Raw genomic sequence first — 27,714 nt, forward strand, 5'->3', positions numbered from 1 at the left:
GGACCCTTTTCTTGGCTACTCCCAAATACTGATTTTAAGTTTGAAGGTCAGGGCAAATGAGCATTGCCGGGTTTTAAATTTTCATAAACCCAGGCAGGTGTTAAGAGGAAAAGGATGAAGGGGACATCCTTAACCTTGGTTTCCTTTCTTAATTTTGGTCAAGGGAGAATGGAAAGAAAGGGCAAGAGGTTGAGGGAATACTTTGCATCCCCTGGAAGTTGAATCCAAATTTAAAAGCCTCCGCAAGTGTGGCCATCTCCTACTACCTGTGATTGACAATGGTCTAGAATATTTGGTGTTCTGGGTGGTCTTGGTCCCCTCCAATGCAGATAGCGGAAAATGCATTTATTTACTTATTTAAAGATTTTGTTTATTTGACAGAAATGGAATATAAGCAGAGGGAGGGGGAGCCTGATCTAGGGCTTGATCCCGGGACCCTCTGATGATGACCTGAGCCAAAGCCTGCCGCTTAATGACCAGGTGCCCTGGAAAATGCATTTATTAAGGCAAAGGATGACTTATTCTCACTTCTAGGAAAATGAATAAAGCCTTTACTTGGGCCAAATGTTAATTCAATGTGATTTGCCTTCTTAAGAAAAATGTCAGATGAAGTAAAAATTCTTGTTTAGAACAGATGAAACATGCTTCATGCTCTGGGCTGTGATTATTGGATAAATTCGGTTTTTCCTTAATGTTAATTGTATATTGGTTATATTTTCTTAAATGCTAGGGACATCTGTCAAGTAATCTTGAAGCTGAACTTCACCTTGTTAGAGTTAACAGTAAATCTGCAAAATTGAAGTATTTGTCCAGATTCATTCAGGTTTTAATGCTTTGGAAAGGTAGAGGCCAATGGCATTTCTAATATTTAAGTAGCCAAAAAAATCTTGCCACATTGTATATGAATTATTAATTTTAAGATGTAATATTTTATTTACCATTAAAAGTTCAATATGATTTATATTATATGATATGCCTCAATTGCAGAGATATTAAAATGTGAAATACTACATATTAGAATAATCGAAATACAGCATTAGTGTGTGTGTGACATGCATATATATGTAAAATTTGAAAACTCTTAAATTGAAAACATAGAGTCCTGTTGAGGAATATTTCCTGCTTCTCTCACTTGTCTGTTTGACTTACCCTGCTTAGCAGTTTCCACCCAAAAAACCATGGTGACTTTCAAGCTTTGGTAGTTGCTTTCTTCCCGCCTAGTGTGCGTTGCGAAAGGGGAGGTTTAATTGCTCTGAAGCAACAAAAATAAGAGTTTTTAATTTGACTGTAATCCAAGGGCTTATTTCTAAGTCAGAGGCCTGGCAGTTGGACCATGGTGCTCATGGCTTCTGGACATGCTGCCCTACATCAGGGGAATGCTCTCATCCTCATCCTACTCAAGCAGTAAGCCACATGAAGAAATTGCATCCTGAGTGCTAGCAAGGGCTTCTCATTGCCCTGGTGACTTACCATCCATGATATGCCTTTTCCTGGCCTGTCATCAACTAACATTCCCTTCCTGTTCACCACGAAGCCCTTCCCCAGACTGGTTTTCTTGACCATTCATTCTATTGAAATGTCATCAGTAACCCTGATCCTGGCACCAGCTTGCCCATCTGCTCTTTAACTTGAAGCAAAATGAAAAAATACTCTGCCCTTGGTTTGGGTTCTTCCAGAAAGAGACCTTAAGAGAAGGATTCTACTATAAGTAGTTTCTTGGGTACATGGTTAGGTGAGGAGGTGGCGTTGGGAAGGAAGGCAGCCAACTGCCTCCACAGAGCTGGAGCTCAGCCCAGGTGAGCCCAGCTCACTCTTGAGAACAGTGTCAAACATGCCCCAGAATGATCCCTCTTAAGGCTGAGGGGGCTGGGCTATTGGTTTATAACCACTTTATTGAGGAATAATTTACCCACCAAGATAGTGACCCATTCTGAGTATACAATGATTTTTAATCAATTAGAATGTGCTGTAACTTGCATCGCAATCCAAGTACAAAAATAATTTGGTTTTCAACAGTGCGCTCTGAGGTCCTGTGAAATCTGTCTCTTGCTTCAATAGTGTCTGGAGAGAACAGACCCAGGGAATCCTTCCTACCAGCCTCCAACCCCCTTCCAAACTTTTTCTTAGTGGCAACCTTTGAAGCCATCTTGGCCATCCTCTGCCTCTGGGACTAACCAACTCGCTGTTTTGAGTTTAGCTCCTTATTATCCGTCAGATGTGAGCTCCCAGTTTCCTCAGAATTATTCCACTGAGGTAGGTGGAGGCCGCTGTCCACCCCCCCCCCCGCCCCCATGCTCGGCAGGCCTCCGCAGGCCTCCTGCACCTGCTTCTCTCCCGGTTTCTACGTTGACCTCGGCGATGTGCCTCTGGAGGTCCCGGGCCACTTCCTCCGCGTGCTGGCGGTGGGGCGGGGGCGTGGGGCACGAGGGTGCTGAGAGTCTCTTGAAGATGCGAAATCGGTGAAGAGGCCGTGCCCTTTCCTGGGATGTGCGGAAGCGGTCCCAAGAGGAGTGTGGTAAGACCCTGGATGCCACGGACGTCGCCCCGGTTCTGGAGAGGAGCCAGAGCCCCGCCGGTCTGGATCTGCACGCCCCAGGTTCTGCGCACACAGGCCCCATCTCTGGGACTTGCTGGAGAACCACGATGAGAAGGCGATCAAGATGTGCCTCGCCCTAACTCACCTCCACAGGCCGGCTGGCCCCCCAGGCTGGGCTGGGCGAGAATCTCGGGGAGAGGATCACACTCCAACATGAGGAGGACCCCAGCAGCCTTTGAGGGGCCCCACTGGCGTCCCTCCCACCCAGCTGGTGCCTGAGCCTGTCTCAGCGGCCACGAGGCAGCTTTTATCTACCCTGGAGCCCTCTCCCAAGCCTGGGCCAAGTGGAAACAATAAAGGGTTCTGCAGCAGAAAGAAAGAAGAATTCGTTTCCGTCTTAACCATTCTTTTGCTTAGCCCTCTATAGAAATTATTTTGGCCACCTTTTTTCTTTTTTAATTTCCCAAACACTATCTTGTTCTTTTATTACTCTTCTTTCCATAGCAGCCTGTTCTTTGTGGATGCAGTGACTTAGAAGAATTAGCTCTGTTTCATTTTGATAATTCTTAATGAAGCATCTCAGGCCTTAGTTATGCTGTTTTTCATCTTAATTTTTTTTAGAGATATTATTTATTTGGGGGAGAGAGAGAGCACAGCGGGGGGTGGGGGGGGGGCAGAAGGAGCACACTCCCCGCTAAGCAGGGAGCCTGACCTTGGGCTCAATCCCAGGACCTGAGTGGACTCTTAACCAACTGAGCCACCCAGGCGCCTGTTTTTCACTTTAATTTTCATGGAAGAGAAAACTAAGTGATCCTTGGCCATTTCTGTGAATGAATGTACTGAACTGACTTGTATAAGCTCCTGGGGAGGGTTTCTTTTCAAGGCTCTTGGCCCCAAAGACTACTTGCCTGAACTGGAAGGCCGAGTGCAGGTCTGTATGAGCAGTGTCCTCTATAGGCCCATATCCTTGCAGGGATTGAGCTGGTAGACTGGGCCCCAGATGCTGGAGCTGCCTTTTCTCCTTTTTGCTTTGAGTCTATTTCAGGGTGTTCTACTCAGCTTCTCCTCCCAACCTGAACATTATGTCTGCTCAGTTTAGGAAACATTTCTTGGCATGTGAGCACTGCGCTCATGATCACCCCGTTATGTGTGTGCGTGTGTGCGCATGTGTGTTTAGAAAGGTTGGTGCAGCTGCTGTGCAGCCAGGCCCCCAGTAAGTCATCCCCGCTGCCTCCTCCAAGCTGGGAGCCTTCGTGGGGCTCCCCTGGGAAGGCCAACCCATATCCTTGCAGTGTTCTCTCATTCATGTTCTGGTTCTTATCCAGTTTGTCCAGTAATACAATTGCATATATTTCCCATCTTTCTGTTGATGGTAGCATCCTTGTTGCCAGTGCTGTCTTGGGTTTCTTCGTTTTTATATCCTGTTATTGTCATTTCAAGGTAGGGGGCAGTTCATTTTAGTAGGGGGCAGAGGCCAGCATTTCCGACTGCCTGTTCTCCTGAACTAGGCCAGGAGGCTCCAGCCCTGTTTCTCGTCTTTCCTGACCTCTGTAACATTGACCTCCTCCCCTCGATACTCTCCCCTCTGTGCTGTGAGACATGGCAACCCTTATCATCTCTGTTAATCTGCTGGTGGCGACAACTGGAAGCAGTCTGGAAGGGCCTGGGCCAGAGCTGTTTTCTTCTGCCTTGGGCTTCATGCAGCCCTTTGTGCAAAGCTCAGTAGCCAGAGATGTGACCTTGGAAGGGGGCTCTGGGTATCATTCACAGATAGCTGACCTTGCCCAGGATGCACCCCTTTAGTTGCCAGAAATTCCTGGGTGGGTGGGAAGTGATCAAGTCTCCCAGCCTCATTTGGCCCCACCCAAAATGTCCTTGGACACTGGAGGAAGGCCCAGCCCTCACCTCCTTCAAATCAGTAGCCCCCGGGCTCTGCCTCCTCTTGTTCTAGGATTCAAGGCACTAGGGTCAGAATTCCTTTCTCCACTTGTCCCACCTCCTTGCAAAATGTGGCACAAGAATGAGGTGTTAACTCATCATTGGATAATTTGTTTCCAGTCTGTGGGGTGGACAGAAGGGAATGAAAACAGAACTTGGCTGGCTCAGCACAAAGACAGCCAAGGGGCAGGCATGCAAGGGCCTAGCAGGAGACCTAACTGGGCAGCGACCCAGCAGCCAGATGACGGGTGCCAAGGTCCTGCATAGTGACAAGGTACAAGTACCACATGTTTTGCTCATTGGAAACTTGGGGACTAATGTGCCTGGCCCTGGAGCTGCAGTCAGCCCGAAGGCCAGGCCTAAGGATTCTAGCAGCAGTCTCTGATCTGCTGTTGCCCTCCTGGTTGGTGAGATGGGAGAAACCCAGAGAAGCACAGAGAAAGGTAAAGAAGATAATTGAATGTAGACAGATGCCAACTGCTTAGACAGCAGTAATGTCACACTGAGTTTTCCTCTGTGGGATATGAGAAAGGAGTGGGGGATGTTGACGGATGATGTCCAGCTTAAAGTTGGTGGGGAATGCCTTTATTTATTTGATTGTGAAAGCCTCCAAAAGTGAGTCACCATGGAAGGAATGAAGAAGGAGGGCTGTGATGCGCTGTCAAGAAAGCTGAGAACTTTCTCACTCCCCGCGTCCTGCTGGGTTGAATAACAAGACAGAAGATGCAGAACAACCTCATTGTGAGCCTGTTGGTGCACGAGGCTGGGGAGGAGCGTCTCATCATAGGCAGCCGTCTTGCGGTCACACCTCCAGAAACTGCAGAAATGCTTCTCGAAACGGGTGATGGTACAGTCCTTGCACCTGAGGACCCGCTTAACAAATAGGGGCTATTAGAGGTGTAAAATCCTAGCTGTGGTCAATTTCTGACAACACGGAAGACAAAAATACTCTCTGCCTTATCCAAGGTCTTGGCATTTTTCACTGCTGGTAGACCAATCCACTAACGTTACTCTTCTGAGGGGGGTTGATGTGTTTGGAGAAATCTCACACTTAGAAAAGTTTACATTCAAAAATAATTAAACATTAAATTTTGACTTCATTTTTGACTTCCAGAGAAGTTGTAGTACCAAGAGTACCCATCTTCCCCCAGCGAACTTCCCCTAACTGTGTTGCAATGGTCACAGTCAGCCCTGGACGAACCAACAACAGGAAATCAGCATTCTGTTGCCTACACAATTTTCTGTTCCAGAATCCTGTTCAAGGTCCCACATGGCAAGAAGTTATTTTTCCTTGGACTCCTCCAACCTGCTGCAGTTTCTTCACATTTCCTTGCCTTTTATGACTTTAATACTTTTGAATAGTTGAATGTCCTTCAATTTGGGTTTGTTTGATATTTTCTCACAATGAGAATGAGGTTGTGTATTTTGGGCAAGAAGACAACAGAAGTGATGTTTTGTTCTCAGTGCATCATGTTGGGGGTTTCTGGTGCCGTAATGTCCTATTCCTGGTAATTTTCCACATGTTCACCAGGTTTCTCCTCTGGAAGTTACTGTCTTTATCTTTGTAGTTAAAAAAATACCTCGGGGAACATTTGTACATTTAAAAGTTTGTACATTTAAAATGTACAAATAAATAAATGAGTTCACACTTGTGAAGTGCTTAGAGCCTGGCACGTAGTAAGTGCTCAGTGAGTGGTGGCTGTTGCTTTTTTTCATCACCACTGTTGCTCCCTCTGTCCCTGTTATTTCTCTGGTTTTCCTCCTCTGGTGTTGACTACTTTTACTGTTCCTTCATTATTGTCTTCATCCCATGCTGATCCACTTCTCATTGGTCACTTCCTACAGTGCCGTTGGCACTCTCATTCAGAATATCTGAAGCTTTGGGCTGCCTGGGGGGCTCAGTCGGTTAAGTGTCTGACTCTTGGTTTGGGCTCAGGGGCCGTGAGATTGAGCCTGGCTTCAGGCTCTGTGTTCAGTGTGAAATCTGATTCTCCTCTCCCTCTCATACTCGCTCTCTCTAACACAAATAAATCTTAAAAAAAAAATCAAAAATTTTTTAAAGATAGATTTATTTATTTATTTATTTATTTGACACAGACAGAGAGAGAGAGATCACAAGTAGGCAGAGAGGCAGGCAGAGAGAGAGGAGGAAGCAGGCTCCCTGCTGAGCAGAGAGCCCGATGTAGGGCTCAATCCCAGGACCCTGAGATCATGACCTGAGCCGAAAGCAGAGGTTTAACCCACTGAGCCACCCAGGCGCCCCCAAAACCCGAATTTTTAAGAAAGAGAACTGAATGCTTCTCAGCACGTGGGGATCAGGGTGGGGCAAGAGCCTGCCATTACTGAAGGGTAGGGGCAAAGCCCCTGGGCTGAGAGGAGGAAAGGCTCATCTGTCTTTGAAGAATGTGTTTATATTTTTTTAAAGATTTATTAATTTGAGATAGAGAGTGTGAGCAGGAGGGGCAGAAGGAGAGAGAGAGAGAATTTCAAGCAGACTCTGGGCTGAGCACAGAGCTGACCACAGGGCTCAGTCTCATGACCCTGAAATTACGACCTGAGCCAAAACCCCGAGTCAGACGCTTTATCAACTGTGCCACTCAGGCGCCCCCAAAATGTGTTTATTTCTGAAGTAACGATAGTTGCAGGGGAGGCTATCCCATATCCTTTGTGGTGGGAGTCTGGACAAGAGGACCATAGTCACTCTCCTTGTGGACCTGGAACGGGCCAGAGGTGGACCTCCTCCTGTAGGGGGTGGTGGAGTTTTCTCTGGTGAGGGGGTGGGTTGCAGCACTGGGCAACCTTAAGGGGTCACATTAGAGGAGGAGAGTCAGGTCAGGGGTGGAGAGAGCATGTGGGAGAGATGTGGGAGAGCCCTGCCCTTTCTTCCCACACTGGGCAAGGCTGCCCAAGTTCAGGGAACCTTGTTCCTTCTACATGGGCATGGTCAGGAGATGCCAGGGTGCCCAAGGACAGCCTGTTACCAATTGCTTTTCAGGAGGTCCCTTGTCCTACTCTAGCACACAGTGCTTTATTTACAGAACGGCTGTTCTTGGCAGCTTTCTTGGCCTTCCAGACTCTTCCTCTACTTTAGAGCATTTAGGCTCTATTTTTACTCAGAGGGGAGAAGTTTCTCATGTTTGAAAACAGCTGCCATGTAGAGGACTGTTGTAGCTACTATTTTTGCCTGCCCAGAACACTTTCCTCTGTCCTAGCTCCAGGACTGGAGGGCTGGCCATGTGACTGAGCAGGGTCTGTTGGAGTCCCCTGGGGCTAGGAGAGGGGAGCTGCTTTTTCTCAGGGTTGCTAAATGGGGCTGACGAAGTTACCCTGCCAGCTCCCTGACTATCTGCACCAAGTTTCACATTGGCCAAAGAATAAGGGAACATGTGTGGAAGCAGAAAGGGGGAAGTAGAGACAGCAAAGGTGACCCCTGGGTGCGTGGAGCCCTGGATCCAGTGCCACCCCTGCCTCACTGGCCATGTGAGCCAAGACCTCCCCTCTTTTGCTCAGGTTTGCTGGAGTTGGTTCTCTCGGTCCTGGCTGATACCATGACAGCCTCGCTCCTCCTCTGAGTTTTAGGTTGAGGCCAGCCACGAGTGCCTCCAGATTCTTCCCCTGAGACACTGGTAGGCAGCTGGGGATGAGAGTTAATAGACTTGTCTTAGGACCAAGAATTTGGGCAGAAAAACTCGGGAAGCAGGGTAGTCCTTCCTTTCTCCCAGAGTGTATTCAGTACAGGTCTGGAGATCCCTGGACAAGTGTAGAGCTTTTCGTTCAGGTTCAGGTTAAGAAGTTTTGTTTGTGTTCGCTCTGGTGACACATGAAGGGCCAACAACAACAAAGGGAGACGGTGTGCCTGTGTGTGTTTTTGCACATGTAAAATCCTGTTCCTTGGGAGGAGATGCTGGTGGTGGGGGAAAAGATTGGGCAGGGGGAGGTGCTTAGCTGACCGTGCAACCTGAGTGTGGGGTGTGGGTCCTCTATGTGTGGGGTCCTACGGTCGAGGGAAGGAGAGCCTGCGTCCAGACCCTGGCTCCCCCATAGCGGGTTAGTGAATAACGTGGCCCAGCTGTGAGAGGGAAGGCGGGTGATGCTCATTAGAAAGTTCTGTGCTCAAAGCTGCCCAGGATTCTCTGGGCCTGAGCAAGCTGGGGACCGGCAGCACAGCTGCAAAGGTTGGAACAGCCAAAGGACAATTCCCTGCTTTCATAATCATGGGGTCCTTCTTTTAAAAATGCTCTTGGTGTTGGCAGATGTGGGGAGGTGGGACCTGCATCCCTTACTGGGGGAAGTGTTGGGGGTCTGGCTGTGTGTCAGGCACTCAGCTGTAGAGGGGGCCGTTCTGTGAGTCTGAACACTGCAGTCCACCTCTCCCAGTCCCGGTTTCTTTCTCCAGTTTGCCAGTGAGAAAAGTGAGGCTTGAGAATTTATGTCAGCCCAGGTGCACACAATTAGCAAGTGAGGAGCCAGCATTTATGCCTGGGATCTCTGACTCCAAAGCCCAAGGGCTTTATTTCACTGTGGGACTGTCTCCCTGGGCCTTCTAGAAGGTGATTTGGGAGGCCATCATGATCCACCAGAGTGCCACTGGTGCTGTGACATTTCTGCCAGTCCCCAGCATAAACTTTTACTTACTCTTCGGCCTTTGACCCTTCTATCCCGGGATTTTTTGCCTCCATCAGCTGCTTCACCCAGGCTTTGTCATCCCAGAGTCTGACCCACACCCCGCCCTGGTGACTCACTAGGCAAAAGCCTAGAGTTCTACTCACAGACTTACCTGTTTGTTCAAGGTTTGTGGCCACTGAGAAGAAGTGTTATTAGGTGAGATAACTGAGACTCATAGAGCGTGTTGGCCTTTTAATTTTGGATAGGCAGTGAAAGGTAAAGCAGGCTAGTGATTGCCTAGGGCTTGGAGGTGCTGGTGGAGGGAAATGGGGCATGACTACTAAGGAGTGTGGGATTTCTTTTGGGGATTATGAAAATAATCTAAAATTCATTGTGATAATTATTGCATAACTCTGTGGGTATACTAAAAACCATTGACTTTGTACACTTTAAATAGGGGAATTGTATGGTGTGTATTATATCTCAAGAGACTTGTTAAAAAATAAAATTGCACTGAATCTAAGGGGGAAAAAAAGGTATGTCAGGGACTCAGTTCCAATTTTTGCCCCAAAACTCCCAGACCATATCAATCAATTCTGAGCTCCCCCAATACCAGTAAAAGACAAGACCTTCACATTAGGCTATACTGGATTTACTGCCCACTCCAAAAGGAGTGTCCTTTTGATGCTTTCCCCCCACATCTGGAGGCCTTCCCTGAATTGTCCATATACTTCCCAGTGCTGGTGATAAAATAAAGGTCTAAGGCCTCTCCTGATGCTGAAATTCCATAATTCTGATCCCATGACACCATGAGATCCTGCCTGTCTGTGAGCCTGAAATGGCATCTCCCAAGCACTTCTATGTACATTCTTACTAAGTTTTTGCTGTCCTGATGTAAAACATTGACATAACATCAAAGATATATAACTCATAATAAGCCACGAGGAAGATATGGGTGGCAAACTGGATAGGGAGTGTAGTCAAGTTGAAGAATAAGATAAGTCACCGAACAAGAAAACTTGAAAGTCCCTGAAATTATATAGCTCCTATAGGAAATGAACTTGACAGTTTTCCACAAGTTTGGGAAAAATCCAACAATATATATGATATTACAAATAATGAATTGTGAAGCTGAGCTGGAGAAGTGGAAAGAGACTTTTCTCAACTGTCAGGGAAGAGCAACTTTTGTTCAAACATGGTAGAGGAAAGACTAAATTATCCTCCTGCTTTTTCTATGAAAAATTATTTCACAAATTTATTGGTATATGAAGAAGCAACCAGAGAATGTGTGAATCAAAAAGTGTAGGGATAAAGTGTTAAAGAGATAAATCAAACAATTGATGAAAATATATAATTTTTCTGGGTTTCATGATCCTTGGATGTCTAAAGTTTATAGAGTTTTTAATTTGTTGTGATTTTCCTCCTTAAGAAAAAAATGATGTGTATTTGGAGCTTTGTATACTTTCTCTTAGAGGGCCACAAAATTGCATAAGCTTCAGGATCCACTGAGCCTGGATCTCCTCCACTTCCCATCAAATAGGAAAAAAACTCCTTGCTGCAGAGATCAGAATTTCTTCTTCCTACTTTTCCACCTCTGAGTCCAGCTCTATCTTACATATCCTTAGTAGGGCTCAATAATTTTTTTCTAAGTTTCATTCAATGAAAAACATTTTGGTTTTGAGGAGAGAAGGCAAAAGGGACACACGATCAAAGATGTCTGAAGGGTGGTTGGATGGAGGGGAAAATAGGGGAAAATGTGTAAACTGAGATCTCAGAATTAGAAGCTCAGGTGGAAGTTATATTCAGAGACACTTCAATTAATTGAAACACTAATAGTTGACCATAGATGGAGGACCCTGCATGGGTAGGTAGGGGGATTTCATCCAAAGTCTCCTCTTTCAACACCTGGGTGGTGATGGCAACTGTTCAGGCCCAACTAGAGGATCTGGTCCCTGGAGATTGGACTTGCCAGTGGGGCAGAGTGGAGACTGGGGGGGCAGACCCTAGTGTAAGTCTGGTCCAGCATGCAGATTGGCCCTTGAATAGTGTCAGGGAGACCTTGTAAGGAGTAGCAGAGGGGAATCTGGTGTGGTAAATGTGGAGAAGGCTACTGGTCTGACTTGTCACTATGACAGGTATGAGGCTCCAGGTAAAACAGAAGTCTGGCCTGGAGGAGGGGATTGTGCTCAAAGGAGTGAAATCAAATATCAGACTCTGGGGCAACCAGATTGGGAATCCTGTGGTTCAAGAGCAGCTTATAGGCCTGACATGTGGTCTTGTGGACAGTACAAGTTCCTGCTGACGCTTAGGAGGCTTTCCAGCTATTGGCTTCCTGCCAGCTATATGACTGGGTAACCATGGCCAAATAGCACATAAAATCTCATTTACATAGTTCAGCATTCTGAAATTTCAGTTATTTACTGGTTGCTCTATGTGACAGTTCTTTCTTCCTTAACATAAGGACAGCTACTTGGGGCCATCAAGAATAGTAGTTTTAAGGAACACCTGGGTGGCTCAGTCGGTTAAGCATCTGCCTTCAGCTCAGGCCAGGAACCAAGGGTCCTAGGATCGAGTCCTGTGTTTGGCCTCCATGCTCAGCGGGGAGACTGCCTCTCCCTCTCCCCCTGCTTGTGTTCTCTTTCTGTAAATAAATAAATAAAATCTTAAAAAAAAAAGGCATTAGGTTTATGAGGAAGGTGGTGTCCTTAATCTGATCTTTGTCATTATGCTGGCTCTCATGTTTCTTAAGCTGGCTGGGAAATACTAACAGGAAGCTCTTGAGAAAGTCTTGGGGCCCCAGGCATTTTCTGACTCTCAGTCCCAATGTAGATTGCGGATCACAGGCTGAGAAAGCCTCTCTTATGGCAGGGCTGTATTCCTAAACATCTCAAAAGATAATTGACTGTTTAAACAAAAATAATAACAATGTATTGTGGGGTTTACTAACATATGTCAAAGTAAAATGCATGAAAACAATAGTATAAAGGCTGGGAGGAGAGAAATGGAAGCATACTACTGTAGAGTTCTTATATGATATGTGAAATGGTATAGTATCACTTGAAGGTAGATTGTGATAACTTAAAAACATGCAATAAACCCTGAAGCAACCATTAAAATAAAGAAACAGAATTATAGCTAATAAGCTAGTAAGGGAGTTAAAGTAGAATCATAAATATGCTCAATTAATCTACAACTAGGCGGAAAAAGGAAACAAAGGACATATAGGACTAATAAAAAACAAATAGCAAGATGATAAATTGAAAATCTAATTATGTTGGGATACCTGGGTAGCTTAGTTGGTTAAGCATCTGACTCTTGATTTCAGCTGAGGTCATGATTTTAGGGTGGTGAGATCCAGCCCTGGGTCGAGCTCCCCACTGTGCTTGGAGCCTGCTTAGGATTCTCTCTCCCCCTCTCCTTCTGCTCCTCAACCCTGCCACATGCATGCTCAATCTCTATTAAAAAAAAAAAAAAAGATAAAGAATGTCAGATTAGTTATCAAAACAAGACCAAATGATATGCTGCCTACATGAAACACACTTAAATATAAGGTTATTTAGCAGGGGTGCCTGGGTGGCTCAGTTGGATAAGCATCTGCCATTGGCCCTAGTCATGGGCAGGGACTCAGAGTCCTTGGACCGAGCCCCTGCTCAGCAGTGAGCCTGCTTCTCCCTTTCCCCCTGCTATTCCCCCTCCTTGTGCTCTCCCTCTCTCTCTCTCTCTCTCTCAAATAAGTAAATAAAATCTTTAAAACACACACACACACACACACACACACACACACGGCTTTTAATCAATCAATCAATCAATCAATCAATAAAGTTACTTAGGGTAAAAGTAAAAGGATGGAAAAAGATATACATGCAAATTTTAGTCAGAAGAAAGCTGAGGTGGCTATGTTAAGATCAGACAGAGTTGATTTCATAGAGATAAAGTTATTTTAAAATGACAATGGTGTCAATTCATCAAGAAGATACAAAAATCATAAATGTTTATGTGGCCTAACAGATCTTCAAAATACGTAAAGCGAAGACTAAAGCAGGGAGGAATAAACAAAGTGTGGTTGAAGATCTCGTTACCCTTCTATCCAGGAAGATAGAAAATCCTTAAGGATTTAGAAGATTTGAACAACATTATTAATGAACTTGACTTAAAATGTTCCACCCAATAAGAGCAAAACACACCTTTTCTTTTTTTTTTAATTCAAGTATAATTAACATAGTGTTATGTTAGTTTTAGGTGTACAATATAATAATGATTCAATACTTCTGTACATTACTCAGTGCTCATCACAAGTGTATTTTTAATTCTTTCACCTATTTGACCCATCCCCCCACCTACCTCTCCTCTGGCAACCACTAGCTTGTTCTCTATATTCAAGAGTCTGGGTTTTTTGTTTGTTTGTTTGCTTGTCTCTTTTTATCATTGTTTTCATTCTTAAATTCCACATATGAGTGATATCATATGATATTTATCTTTCTCTGAATGACTTATTTCATGGCATTTCACTCTCTAGATCTATCCCTATTATTACAATTGCGTATTATTTTTCATTCATTCTTTTTTAAAGCTGAGTAATATTCCATTACCACTTTTTTATCCATTCATCTATAGATGGACACTTGAGCTGCTTCCATATCTTGACTGTTATAAATAATGCTTCAAAAAACATAAAAGTGCATATATCTTTTTGAATTAGTGGAATTACTTGATCATATGGTAATCCTATTTTTTTCCCACTTTTTTTTTTTTAATTAACATATAATATATTATTTGCCCCAGGGGTACAGGTCTGTGAATCATCAGGCTTACACATTTCACAGCACTCACCATAGCACATACCCTCCCCAATGTCCATAACCCACCCACCCTATTCCTGCCCCCAGCCCCCAGCAATCCTCAATTTGTTTCGTGAGATTAAGAGTCTCTTATGGTTTGTCTCCCTCACGATCCCATCTTGTTTCATTTTTTCCCTCCCTACCCCCACAACCCTCAGCCCTGCCTCTCAAATTCCTCATATCAGAGAGATCATATGATAATTGTCTTTCTCTGACTGACTTATTTCACTTAGAATAGTACCCTCTAGTTCTATCCACGTTGTTGCAAAGGGCAAGATTTTGGTGGGGGGGGGGTTTGGTGGCTTCATAGTATTCCATTGTGTATGTATACCACATCTTCTTTATGCATTCATCTGTTGATGGACATCTAAGCTCTTTCCATAGTTTGGCTATTGTAGACATTGCTGCTATAAACATTCGGGTGAACATGCCCCTTAGAATCACTACATTTGTATCTTTAGGGTAAATATCCACTAGTGTGATTACTGGGTCGTAGGATAGCTCTATTTTCAACTTTTTGAGGAACCTCCATACTTTTCCAGAGTGGCTGCATCATCTTTCATTCCCATCAACAGTGTAGGAGGTTTCCCCTTTCTTCGCATCCTCACCAACATCTGTCATTTCTGACTTATTAATTTTAGCCATTCTGACTGGTGTGAGGTGGTATCTCATTGTTATACTGACTAGTATTAACTGAGCTCAAACTCTATACCAGGCAGTGGACTGGGGCTGTTGGTCTGTAATTTTCCTTTTTGATGGGGACTTTGTCTGGTTTGGGGATCAAGTTAATGCTGGCTTCATAAATGAGTTTGGAAGTTTTCCTTTCATTTCTATTTTTTGGAGCGGCTTCAGAAGAATAGGTATTAGTTTTTCTTTAAATGTTTGGTAGAATTCCCCTGGGAAGCCATCTGGCCCTGGGCTCTTCTTTGTCAGGAGATTTTTTTTTTTACTTCAATTTCCTTGCTGGCTATGGGTCTGCTCAGGTTTTCTCTTTCTTTCTGGCTCAGTTTTGGTAGCTTATACATCTCTAGGAATGCATCCATTTCTTTCAGATTGCCTAATTTGTTGGCATATAGTTGCTCATAATATGTTGTTATAATTATTTGTATTTCTTCAATGTTGGTTGTGATCTCTCCTCTTTTGTTCATAATTTTATTAATTTGGGTCCTTTCTCTTTTCTTTTTGACAAGTCTGGCCAAGGGTTTGTTCATCTTACTAATTTTTCCAAAGAACCAGCTCCTAGTTCCATTGATTTGTTCTACTGTCCTTTGGGTTTCAATTTCATTGATTTCTGCTTCTGATGTTTATGATTTCTCTTCTCCTGCTGGGTTTAGACTTTCTTTCCTGTACTTTCTCCAGCCCCTTTAGGTGTAAGGTTAGGTCGTGTACTTGAGAACTTTCTGGTTTCTTGAGAAAGGCTGGTATGGCTATATACTTTCCTCTCAGGACTGCCTTTGCTGTATCCCACAGATCTTGAACAGTTGTGTTTTCATTTTCATTTGTTTCCATGAGTTTTTTCAATTCTTCTTTAATTTCCTGGTTGACCCATTCATTCTTTAGTAGGATGCTCTTTTGCCTCCATGTATTTGAGTTCTTTCCAAATTTCCTCTTGTGATTGAGTTCTAGTTTCAGAGCATTATGGCCTGAAATTATGCAGGGAATGATCCCAATCTTTTGGTACCAGTTAAGACCTGATTTGTGACCTAGGATGTGATCTATTCTGGAGAATGTTCCATGTGCACTAGAGAAGAATGTGTATTCTGTTGTTTTTGGGATGGAATGTTCTGAATATATCTGTGATGTCACATTTGGCCCAGTGTGTGATTTAAAGCCTTTATTTCCTTGTTGGTCTTTTGCTTAGATGATCTGTCCATTTCATGGGGGGGGGCGGTGCGTGTTAAAGTCCCCTACTATTATTGTATTATTGTTGGTGTGTTTCTTTGATTTTATTATTAATTGGTTTATATAATTTGGTGCTCCCATGTTAGGGACATTGTTAGATCTTCTTGTTGGACAGACCCTTTAAGTATGATATAGTATCCTTCCTCATCTCTTTTTTTTTTTTTTTAAAGATTTTATTTATTTATTTGACAGAGAGAGATCACAAGTAGGCAGAGAGGCAAGCAGAGAGAGAGAGAGGAGGAAGCAGGCTCCCTGCTAAGCAGAGAGCCCGATGTGGGGCTCGATCCCAGGACCCTGGGACCATGACCTGAGCCGAAGGCAGAGGCTTTAACCCACTGAGCCACCCTGGCGCCCCTCCTTCCTCATCTCTTTTTATGATCTTTGGCTTAAAATCTAATTTGTTTGATATAAGGATTGCCACCCCAGCTTTCTCTTGATGTCCACTAGCATGGTAAATTGTTTTTCATCCCCTCATTTTAAATCTGGGGGTGTCTAAAATGAGTTTCTTGTAGATAGCATAAATCAATGGGTCTTGTTTTTTTATCCATTCTGATACCCTGTGTCTTTTGATTGGGGGCATTTAGCCCATTTACACTTAGGGTAACTATTGAAAGATATGAATTTAGTGCCATATGAATGTAAGTTACTGTATATTGTCTCTGTTCCTTTCTGGTCTGTTACATTTAGGCTCTCCCTTTGCTTAGAGGTCCCCTTTCAATATTTCCTGTAGGGCTGGTTTGGTGTTTGCAAATTCTTTTAGTTTTTGTTTGTCCTGGAAGCTTTTTATTTCTCCTTTTTCAATGACAACCTAGCTGGATATAGTATTCTTGACTGTATATTTTTCTCGTTTAGTGCTCTGAATAGATCATGCCAGTTCTTTCTGGCCTGCCAGGTTTCTGTGGATAGGTCTGCTGCCAATCTAATATTTCTACCATTATATGTTACAGACCTCTTGTCCTGAGCTGCTTTCAGGATTTTCTCTTTGTCACTGAGACTTGTACGTTTTACTATTAGATGATGGGGTGTTGACCTATTTTTATTGATTTTGAGGGGGGTTCTCTGTGCCTCCTGGATTTTGATGTTTGTTCCCTTCACCAAATTGGGGAAATTCTCTGCTATAATTTGCTCCAATGTACCTTCTGCCCTTCTCTCTCTTCTTTTTCTGCGATCCCAATTATTCTAATAGAGTTTCATCTTATGGTATCACTTATCTCTCATATTCTCCCCATGTGATCCAGAGTTGTTTATCTCTCTTTTGCTCAGCTTCTTTATTCTCCATCATTGGTCTTCTATATCACAAATTCTCTCTTCTGCCTCATTTATCCTAGCAGCAAGAGCCTCCATTTTTTATTGTACCTCATGAATAGCCTTTTTAATTTCAACTTGGTTAGATTTTAGTTCTTTTATTTCTCCAGAAAGGGATTTTATTTCTCCAGAAGGGGATTCTCTAATATATTCCATGCTTTTCTCAAGCCCAGCTAGTACCTTGATAATCGTCCTTCTGAACTGTAGTTCTGACATATTACTAATGTCCATTTTGAGTATTGATTAGGTCCCTAACCATCTCTACTGCCTCTTGTTCTTTTTCTGTGGTGAGTTTTTCCACCTTGTCATTTTATCCAGATAAGAATAGGTAAATGAGAGAACAAAATACTAAAAGGGTAGCAATGACCCCAGGAAAATATACACTAACCAAATCAGAAGAGACTCAAAACCAGGGAGAGAAGAAAGGGGGAGAAAATGAAAAAATACATATAAAATATATATAAATATGTATTTTAAATATTATTAAATTTAACTATTAATAATAATCATTAACAAATATTAATAAATAAATAAATAATTAACAATGATTCAATAATTATTAAAATTAAATAATATTAAATTTATATATTATATGTCATTCATATATATATGTGTGTGTGTGTGTGTGTGTGTGTGTGTGTGTATAATTAGACTGGTGAGTAGAATAGAGCCATTCACCTGATTTTGGGTTTATTTTGGTGTGTTAGAAGAAATTACCTTCCAAAATTTTAAAGAAAGAAAAACATATATATACAAAAATAAGGTTAAACACAATCGAGGGATGGAATATGACTGTATTGATGAAAATTTAAAAATACTCTAAAAAAGGAATTGATAAGAAGTTGGTTGAAAAAGGTAAGAAAAAGAAAAAAAAAGAATAAAGAATGTGATCAGGCTAGAGACTAGAACAAAGCCATATGCTAGATTTAGGGTATATTTTGATCTATTAGAAGAAATTGTATCCCAAAATTCTAAAGAAATAAAAACCTATATGTATACAAAAAATAAGGTTAAATACAATGAAGGGATAAAATATGACTATAACAATGAAAATTTAAAAAGGTTTTTAAAAAGGTATTGATAAGATAAAATAGTTAAAAAACATTAAAATAGGAAAGAGGAAAAATTTTAAAAATAGAATAAGAAAAAATAAAATTAAAAAATTTAACTTTGAAAGACTAAAGGATCATGGGAAAAAAGCTATGAATTCTGTGTGTTGCTTTCTCCTAGCAGTTCTCATTGATTGGTGAACTTGGTCTTGGCTGGATGTTCTTGCTGATCTTCTGGGAGAGCGGCCTGTTCTTGCTGATCTTCTGGGAGAGTGGCCTGTTGCAGTGATTCTCAAATGTCTTTGCCTGAGACAGAATTGCACCACCCTTGCCAGGGGCCAGGCTAAGTAATCTGCTCAGGTTTGCTCTTGGAGCTTTTGTACCCTGAACGCTTTCCATAGAGCTTTGGAAGACTGGAATGAAAATGACGGCCTCCCAATCTCTGACCCCGTAGGAGCCCAGAGCTCAGGGGCCCCACTCCTCAGTGCACCCTCAGAGAAAAGTAGTCAATATCTCCAGTCTCCCTGGTCTCCAGCTGCACTCTGTGCTCACCCGGCGTGTGACTGAACATTTCTATCTCTGGTGCACGGCCCTGTTTGGAGTCTCCAAACCCAGCTGATTTCTGCAGTGAGCTCCCGCACCGCTCTTCCTGGAGGAGGAAGGTGAGTTTCCCCAGATCTGCTGTTTGTTCTGTCCCTGCTCAAAGAGCAGTAGCCCAACTGTTCCTCAGATTACAGTTTAAGGTAACCCTGAGCTGAGAGCCCACTCCTCAGCTCCGTCTCTGCTGCCTGCTTCCTCCCTCTGATACCTGGGTGCTCTGCCACACTGAGACACCCCTGGTCTTTCTGTGACCCTGCAGGTCCTGAGGCCACATTGTCCCTGTGAGGGTTCCACCACTGCTTAGCCTCTGGAGCAATGTCCCTCAGTGGAGCAGACTTCTAAAAGTTCTGATTTTGTGCTCTGCGGCTCTCTCACGTGCCGGGAGCCGGCCCCTCCCCCTGCCATCTATCTTCCCAAATGTTGCCTAGGATTCACTTCTTTGCACGTCCTACCTTCAAGAAAGTAGTTGATTTTCTGTTCCTAGAATTGCTGCTCCTCTTCTCTTCTCTCTCCTGTTGAGTTTGTAGCTGTTCAGAATGGTTTGATAACTATCTAGCTGAACTCCTGGGACCTGGTGATATTTAGGTCTCCTACTCCTCTGCCATCTTGCTTTTCCTCCTTGGTAATTCTATCTTTAATTTTTTGAGGAACCACCATACTGTTTTCCACAGTGGCTACAAGAGCTTGCATTCCTACCAATAGTGCACAAGGGTTCCTTTTTCTCCACATCCTGGCCAACACTTAATTTCTTCTCTTTTTGATTCTAGCCATTTTGACAGGTGTGAGGTGCTATTTCATTTGATTTGCACTTTCCTGATGATTAGTGATGTTGAGCATCTTTTCTTGTGTCTATTGCCCATTTGTATGTCTTCTTTGGAGAAATGTCTTTTCATGTCTTCTGCTCATTTTTTAATTGGATTATGTGTTTTGTGTTCAGTTGTATAAGTTATTTATATATTTTGGATATTAACCTCTTATCAGATATAGCATTTGCAAATATTTTCTCCCATTTAGTAGGTTGCCTTTTTGTTTTGTTGATGATTTCCATCACTGTGTGAAAGCTTTTTATTTTGGTGTAGTCACAATTGTTTAATTTTGCTTTTGTTTCCCTTACCAAAGGAGACATAAGAAAAAAGATGTTTCTATGGCAGATATCAGAAAGATTACTGCTAGGAATTTTATGGTTTCAGATCTCACATGTAGGTCTTTTATCCATGTTGAGTTTATTTTTTGTATATGGTGTAAGAAAGCAAAACATACATTTTCAAGTGCACATGGAAAATTTACCAAGTAGGTCATATTTTGGGCCGTAAAACTAGTCTCAATAAATTTTATAAGATTAAAGTCATAATAAATATCTTCTTAATTATAGTGAAATTAGATTGGAAATAAATTGCAGACTTCTGGAAAAATTCTCAAATAACTTATATACTAAATAACATACTTCTAAATAAGCCATAGGTAATAGAAGAAATTAAAAAGGACATTAGAAATTCTTCTTTGAACTAAGTGAACATAAAAACATGACAGTATTTTTGGAATGTTGCAAAAGGAGCAGTAGGGGGAAATTTGTAGCATTAAATGCCCATATTAGAATAAAAGAGAGGTCTCAAATCGATGACCTCAGTATCCACCTTAAGAAACTAGAAAAATGAGATGAATTAAACTAAAGGAAGCAAAAGAAAGAAATAATGAAGATCAAAGCAGAAATAAATGAAACGGAAAGCAAAGAGAAAATCATTGAAATAAAAAACTCGTTATTAGAGATTAATAATATTGATAAATCTTCTGCCAGATCATAAGGAAAATAAGCAAAGTTATCAATTACCAATCAGGCATTAAGGCGGTGACATTACTACTTAGTCTGCAGATATTAGCAAGAACATAAGGAAGAATGAACAACTTTATGCCAACAAGAAACTTTTGGATAATGTGTTCATCCCACTGGAGAGATCCACTCTAATTTGGCTAAATTCTGACCCATCGATAACATATCAAGGCCAGAAGATGACAGAATTGCTATTTACCTAGCACTGATTCAATTTTAGTGACATTGTATAGATTGCTGCCCTCCGCTCCTGGCCAAAGAAGACAGTCTTTGCCTGTTTAAAATGTGAAAGGATTTGGTAGCCAACATGTGCCCTTTTGTTCTCTCTCAAAGCTGCCAGTGATGGCAGTGGGGGCTTCTTTATGTGTCTCTTATGTCTGTGTCCACTACTTCCTATGCCCACACTGCTTTTTTTTTTCTTTTCTTTTTTTTTTTTTAGATTTTATTTATTTATTTGAGAGAGGGAGGGGGAGAGAGAGAAAGAGCATAAGAGCGGGGTGAGGGCCAGAGGGAAAAGCAGACTCCCCACTTAGCAGGGAGCCTGATGTGGGCTCAATCCTGGGACTCCGGGATCATGACCTGAGCCAAAGGCAGTTGCTTAACTGACTGAGCCACCCAGGAGCCCCCCACACATTTTTTTCAGAGAAGTTTTATGTGTGCGTATTAGTATAAGAGCATTTTGTGCACTGTATTAAGCTATATCACAGGGAGGTCACGTTTTACTTTCACACCCAGATAAGATGATTTTAAGCTACCCTGCAAATGGGTATTTCTGGGAATGCCCAGGGTTAGGGCCCAGACTGCAGCCGGTCTGTTCATATTCTTTCACTCAGTTTGAAAGAGCTTCTGTGGATGGTGCCCTCATGATTACATGATAAATACACACATACTGTTTCTTGGGGTGCCCCTTCCACTCTGCTCCACCAGAATGAGAAACCGTTTTTAGGTGCAGAGAATTTTTTAAAAATATTTATTTTTTGAATTTCTTTTCAGTGTTCCAGAATTCATTGTTTATGCACCATACCCAGTGCTCCATGCAATATGTGCCCTAGGTGCAGAGGATTTTTAAACCATTAAGCAACCCACACACCTATCCCAAAACAAAACAAAACAGAACAAAACAAAATAACGTTTCTCATAAGGGAACAGACTTGGAAGAAATATGACTATGCAAAAGCATAGGCACCCTCTTACATTATAATAAGCAATTTAGCTCAAACATTTCCTGCTGAAAATTTACATAACACTAATGAACTAGGCAAGTGGTTTTCCAAGAACTGAGGGAAATTCCAAGTCTTCACTTATTGCAAAACAGAAAACTGTTCTCAGGTTTGAAATGACAGTTTAAAAAAAAAAAAAGTTTTTTCTGCCTTTTCCAAAGCTCTAGGCAGCCTCCTCCGATGGTCTCTGAAAGAAGGCAGCTCCTCCCAAGCACTTAGTATGGGTCTGGAAACTCAGCCTGAGGCATCAGCAGAAACTTTGTTACCCGTCAGTACCTGCTCTGGGGATCCCTACCACCATCTCCTAGGGTTGCAGGGTCTCCATTACTCCAGAATAACCCATTAAAGGAAGTAACTTCGTGAGATCTGGATGCTTGTGCTCAACTCTAGTTTGTAGAGCCAAGGTAGAACTCATCCACCTTTTGGGTGTGGCCTGTGATAGGAAATGAAAGCTACAAAAATGAGCAAGGTAGAACAGGGTGTCACTCCACAAGTGCTTTACTCATTGCAAATGATCAGCTGATCAGCCCTTCAACCATGCAGTTCAACCTCATCACTAAAAGTGGGACACCTGATGTGTGCCTTCTGATGAGAAGCTCTATGACATATAAAGCATATAGGAAACAATTTTACCAAAAAGTTTTTTTTTTTTTTTAATTTTATTTTTCATAAACATATAATATCTTTTTATCCCCAGGGGTACAGGTCTGTGAATCGCCAGGTTTACACACTTCACAGCACTCACCATAGCACATACCCTCCCCAATTTCCATAATCCCAACCCCCCACACCCCCCCATTAACCCTCAGTTTGTTTTGTGAGATTAAGAGTCACTTATGGTTTGTCTCCCTCCCAATCCCATCTTGTTTCATTTACTCTTCCCCTACCCCCTTAACCCACCATGTTGCATCTCCTCTCCCTCATATCAGGGAGATCATATGATAGTTGTCTTTCTCCAATTGACTTATTTCGCTAAGCATGATACCCTCTAGTTCCATCCATGTCGTCGCAAAAGGCAAGATTTCATTTCTTTTGATGGCTGCATAGTATTCCATTGTGTATATATACCACATCTTCTTTATCCATTCGTCTGTTGATGGACATCTAGGTTCTTTCCATAGTTTGGCTATTGTAGACATTGCTGCTATAAACATTCGGGTGCACGTGCCCCTTTGGATCACTACGTTTGTATCTTTAGGGTAAATACCCAGCAGTGCAATTGCTGGGTCATAGGGTAGCTCTATTTTCAACATTTTGAGGAACCTCCATGCTGTTTTCCAGAGTGGCTGCACCAGCCTGCATTCCCACCAACAGTGTAGGAGGGTTCCCCTTTCTCCGCATCTTCGCCAGCATCTGTCATCTCCTGACTTGTTAATTTTAGCCATTCTGACTGGTGTGAGGTGGTATCTCATTGTGGTTTTGATTTGTATTTCCCTGATGCCGAGTGATGTGGAGCACTTTTTCATGTGTCTGTTGGCCATCTGGATGTCTTCCTTGCAGAAATGTCTGTTCATGTCTTCTGCCCATTTCTTGATTGGATTATTTGTTCTTTGGGTGTTGAGTTTGCTAAGTTCTTTATAGATTCTGGACACTAGCCCTTTATCCGATATGTCATTTGCAAATATCTTCTCCCATTCTGTCAGTTGTCTTTTGGTTTTGTTAACTGTTTCCTTTGCTGTGCAAAAGCTTTTGATCTTGATGAAATCCCAATAGTTCATTTTTGCCCTTGCTTCCCTTGCCTTTGGCGATGTTCCTAGGAAGATGTTGCTGCGGCTGAGGTCGAAGAGGTTGCTGCCTGTGTTCTCCTCAAGGATTTTGATGGATTCCTTTCTCACATTGAGATCCTTCATCCATTTTGAGTCTATTTTCGTGTGTGGTGTAAGGAAATGATCCAATTTCATTTTTCTGCATGTGGCTGTCCAATTTTCCCAACACCATTTGTTGAAGAGGCTGTCTTTTTTCCATTGGATATTCTTTCCTGCTTTGTCGAAGATTAGTTGACCATAGAGTTGAGGGTCTATTTCTGGGCTCTCTATTCTGTTCCATTGATCTATGTGTCTGTTTTTGTGCCAGTACCATGCTGTCTTGATGATGACAGCTTTGTAAGAGAGCTTGAAGTCCGGAATTGTGATGCCACCAACTTTGGCTTTCTCCTTCAATATTGCTTTGGCTATTCGAGGTCTTTTCTGGTTCCATATAAATTTTAGGATTATTTGTTCCATTTCTTTGAAAAAAATGGATGGTACTTTGATAGGAATTGCATTAAATGTGTAGATTGCTTTAGGTAGCATAGACATTTTCACAATATTTATTCTTCCAATCCAGGAGCATGGAACATTTTTCCATTTCTTTGTGTCTTCCTCAATTTCTTTCATGAGTACTTTATAGTTTTCTGTGTATAGATTCTTAGTCTCTTTGGTTAGATTTAGTCCTAGGTATCTTATAGTTTTGGGTGCAATTGTAAATGGGATGGACTCCTTAATTTCTCTTTCTTCTGTCTTGTTGTTGGTGTAGAGAAATGCAACTGATTTCTGTGCATTGATTTTATATCCTGACACTTTACTGAATTCCTGTACAAGTTCTAGCAGTTTTGGAGTGGAGTCTTTTGGGTTTTCCACATATAGTATCATATCATCTGCAAAGAGTGATAGTTTGACTTCTTCTTTGCCAATTTGGATGCCTTTAATTTCCTTTTGTTGTCTGATTGCTGAGGCTAGGACTTCTAGTACTATGTTGAATAGCAGTGGTGATAACGGACATCCTTGCCGTGTTCCTGACCTTAGCGGAAAAGCTTTCAGTTTTTCTCCATTGAGAATGATATTTGCGGTGGGTTTTTCATAGATGGCTTTGATAATATTGAGGTATGTGCCCTCTATCCCTACACTTTGAAGAGTTTTGATCAGGAAGGGATGCTGTACTTTGTCAAATGCTTTTTCAGCATCTATGGAGAGTATCATATGGTTCTTGTTCTTTCTTTTATTAATGTGTTGTATCACATTGATTGATTTGCGGATGTTGAACCAACCTTGCAGCCCTGGAATAAATCCCACTTGGTCGTGGTGAATAATCCTTTTAATGTACTGTTGAATCCTATTGGCTAGTATTTTGGCGAGAATTTTTGCATCTGTGTTCATCAAGGATATTGGCCTGTAGTTCTCTTTTTTGATGGGATCCTTGTCTGGTTTTGGGATCAAGGTGATGCTGGCCTCATAAAATGAGTTTGGAAGTTTTCCTTCCATTTCTATTTTTTGGAACAGTTTCAGGAGAATAGGAATTAGTTCTTCTTTAAATGTTTGGTAGAATTCCCCCGGGAAGCCATCTGGCCCTGGGCTTTTGTTTGTTTGGAGATTTTTGATGACTGTTTCAATCTCCTTACTGGTTATGGGTCTGTTCAGGCTTTCGATTTCTTCCTGGTTCAGTTGTGGTAGTTTATATGTCTCTAGGAATGCATCCATTTCTTCCAGATTGTCAAATTTGTTGGCGTAGAGTTGCTCATAGTATGTTCTTATAATTGTCTGTATTTCTTTGGTGTTCGTTGTGATCTCTCCTCTTTCATTCATGATTTTATTTATTTGGGTCCTTTCTCTTTTCTTTTTGATAAGTCTGGCCAGGGGTTTATCGATCTTATTAATTCTTTCAAAGAACCAGCTCCTAGTTTCGTTAATTTGTTCTATTGTTTTTTTGGTTTCTATTTCATTGATTTCTGCTCTGATCTTTATGATTTCTCTTCTCCTGCTGGGTTTAGGGTTTCTTTCTTGTTCTTTCTCTAGCTCTTTTAGGTGTAGGGTTAGGTTGTGTACCTGAGACCTTTCTTGTTTCTTGAGAAAGGCTTGTACCGCTATATATTTTCCTCTCAGGACTGCCTTTGTTGTGTCCCACAGATTTTGAACCGTTGTGTTTTCATTATCATTTGTTTCCATGAATTTTTTCAACTCTTCTTTAATTTCCTGGTTGACCCATTCATTCTTTAGAAGGATGCTGTTTAGTCTCCATGTAATTGGGTTCTTTCCAAATTTCCTCTTGTGATTGAGTTCTAGCTTTAGAGCATTGTGGTCTGAAAATATGCAGGGAATGATTCCAATCTTTTGATAACGGTTGAGACCTGATTTAGGACCGAGAATATGATCTATTCTGGAGAATGTTCCATGTGCACTAGAGAAGAATGTGTATTCTGTTGCTTTGGGATGAAATGTTCTGAATATATCTGTGATGTCCATCTGGTCCAGTGTGTCATTTAAGGCCTTGATTTCCTTGTTGATCTTTTGCTTGGATGATCTGTCCATTTCAGTGAGGGGAGTGTTAAAGTCCCCTACGATTATTGTATTATTGTCGATGTATTTCTTTAATTTTGTTATTAATTGGTTTATATAGTTGGCTGCTCCCATGTTAGGGGCATAGATATTTAAAATTGTTAGATCTTCTTGTTGGACAGTTCCTTTGAGTATGATATAGTGTCCTTCCTCATCTCTTATTATAGTCTTTGGCTTAAAATCTAATTGATCTGATATAAGGATTGCCACTCCTGCTTTCTTCTGATGTCCATTAGCATGGTAAATTCTTTTCCACCCCCTCACTTTAAATCTGGAGGTGTCTTCATGTTTAAGATGAGTTTCTTGTAGGCAACATATAGATGGGTTTTGTTTTTTTATCCATTCTGATACCCTGTGTCTTTTGATTGGGGCATTTAGCCCATTAACATTCAGGGTAAGTATTGAGAGATATGAATTTAGTGCCATTGTATTGCCTGTAAGGTGACTGTTATTGTATATTGTGTCTGTTCCTTTCTGATCTACTACTTTTAGGGTTTCTCTTTGCTTAGAGGACCCCTTTCAATATTTCCTGTAGAGCTGGTTTGGTACTTGCAAATTCTTTCAGTTTTTGTTTGTCCTGGAAGCTTTTAATCTCTCCTTCTATTTTCAATGATAGCCTAGCTGGATATAGTATTCTTGGCTGCATGTTTTTCTCGTTTAGTGCTCTGAATATATCATGCCAGCTCTTTCTGGCCTGCCAGGTCTCTGTGGATAAGTCTGATGCCAATCTAATATTTTTACCATTGTATGTTACAGACTTCTTTTCCCGGGCTGCTTTCAGGATCTTCTCTTTGTCACTAAGACTTGTAAATTTTACTATCAGGTGACGGGGTGTGGACCTATTCTTATTGATTTTGAGGGGGGTTCTCTGAATCTCCTGGATTTTGATGCTTGTTCCCTTTGCCATATTGGGGAAATTCTCTCCAATAATTCTCTCCAATATACCTTCTGCTCCCCTCTCTGTTTCCTCTTCTTCTGGAATCCCAATGATTCTAATGTTGTTTCGTCTTATGGTGTCACTTATCTCTCGAATTCTCCCCTCATGGTCCAGTAGCTGTTTGTCCCTCTTTTGCTCAGCTTCTTTATTCTCTGTCATTTGGTCTTCTATATCGCTAATTCTTTCTTCTGCCTCATTTATCCTAGCAGTGAGAGCCTCCATTTTTGATTGCACCTCATTAATAGCTTTTTTGATTTCAACTTGGTTCGATTTTAGTTCTTTTATTTCTCCAGAAAGGGCTTTTATATCTCCCGAGAGGGTTTCTCTAATATCTTCCATTCCTTTTTCAAGCCCGGCTAGAACCTTGAGAATCGTCATTCTAAACTCTAGATCTGACATATTACCAATGTCTGTATTGATTAGGTCCCTAGCCTTTGGTACTGCCTCTTGTTCTTTTTTTTGTGGTGAATTTTTCCGCCTTGTCATTTTGTCTAGATAAGAGCAGATGAAGGAGCAAGTAAAATACTAAAAGGGTGGCAACAACCCCAGGAAAATATGCTTTAGCCAAATCAGAAGAGATCCCAAATCGTGAGGGGGAGAAAGGGGATAAAAAGAGGTTCAGAAAGAAGGAAAAAAAAAAGAGAGA

The sequence above is a fragment of the Enhydra lutris genome, unplaced genomic scaffold (genome assembly GCF_002288905.1).
Source record: "Enhydra lutris kenyoni isolate GAN:26980312 unplaced genomic scaffold, ASM228890v2 scaffoldscaffold18, whole genome shotgun sequence".
NCBI classification, from domain to species: domain Eukaryota; kingdom Metazoa; phylum Chordata; class Mammalia; order Carnivora; family Mustelidae; genus Enhydra; species Enhydra lutris.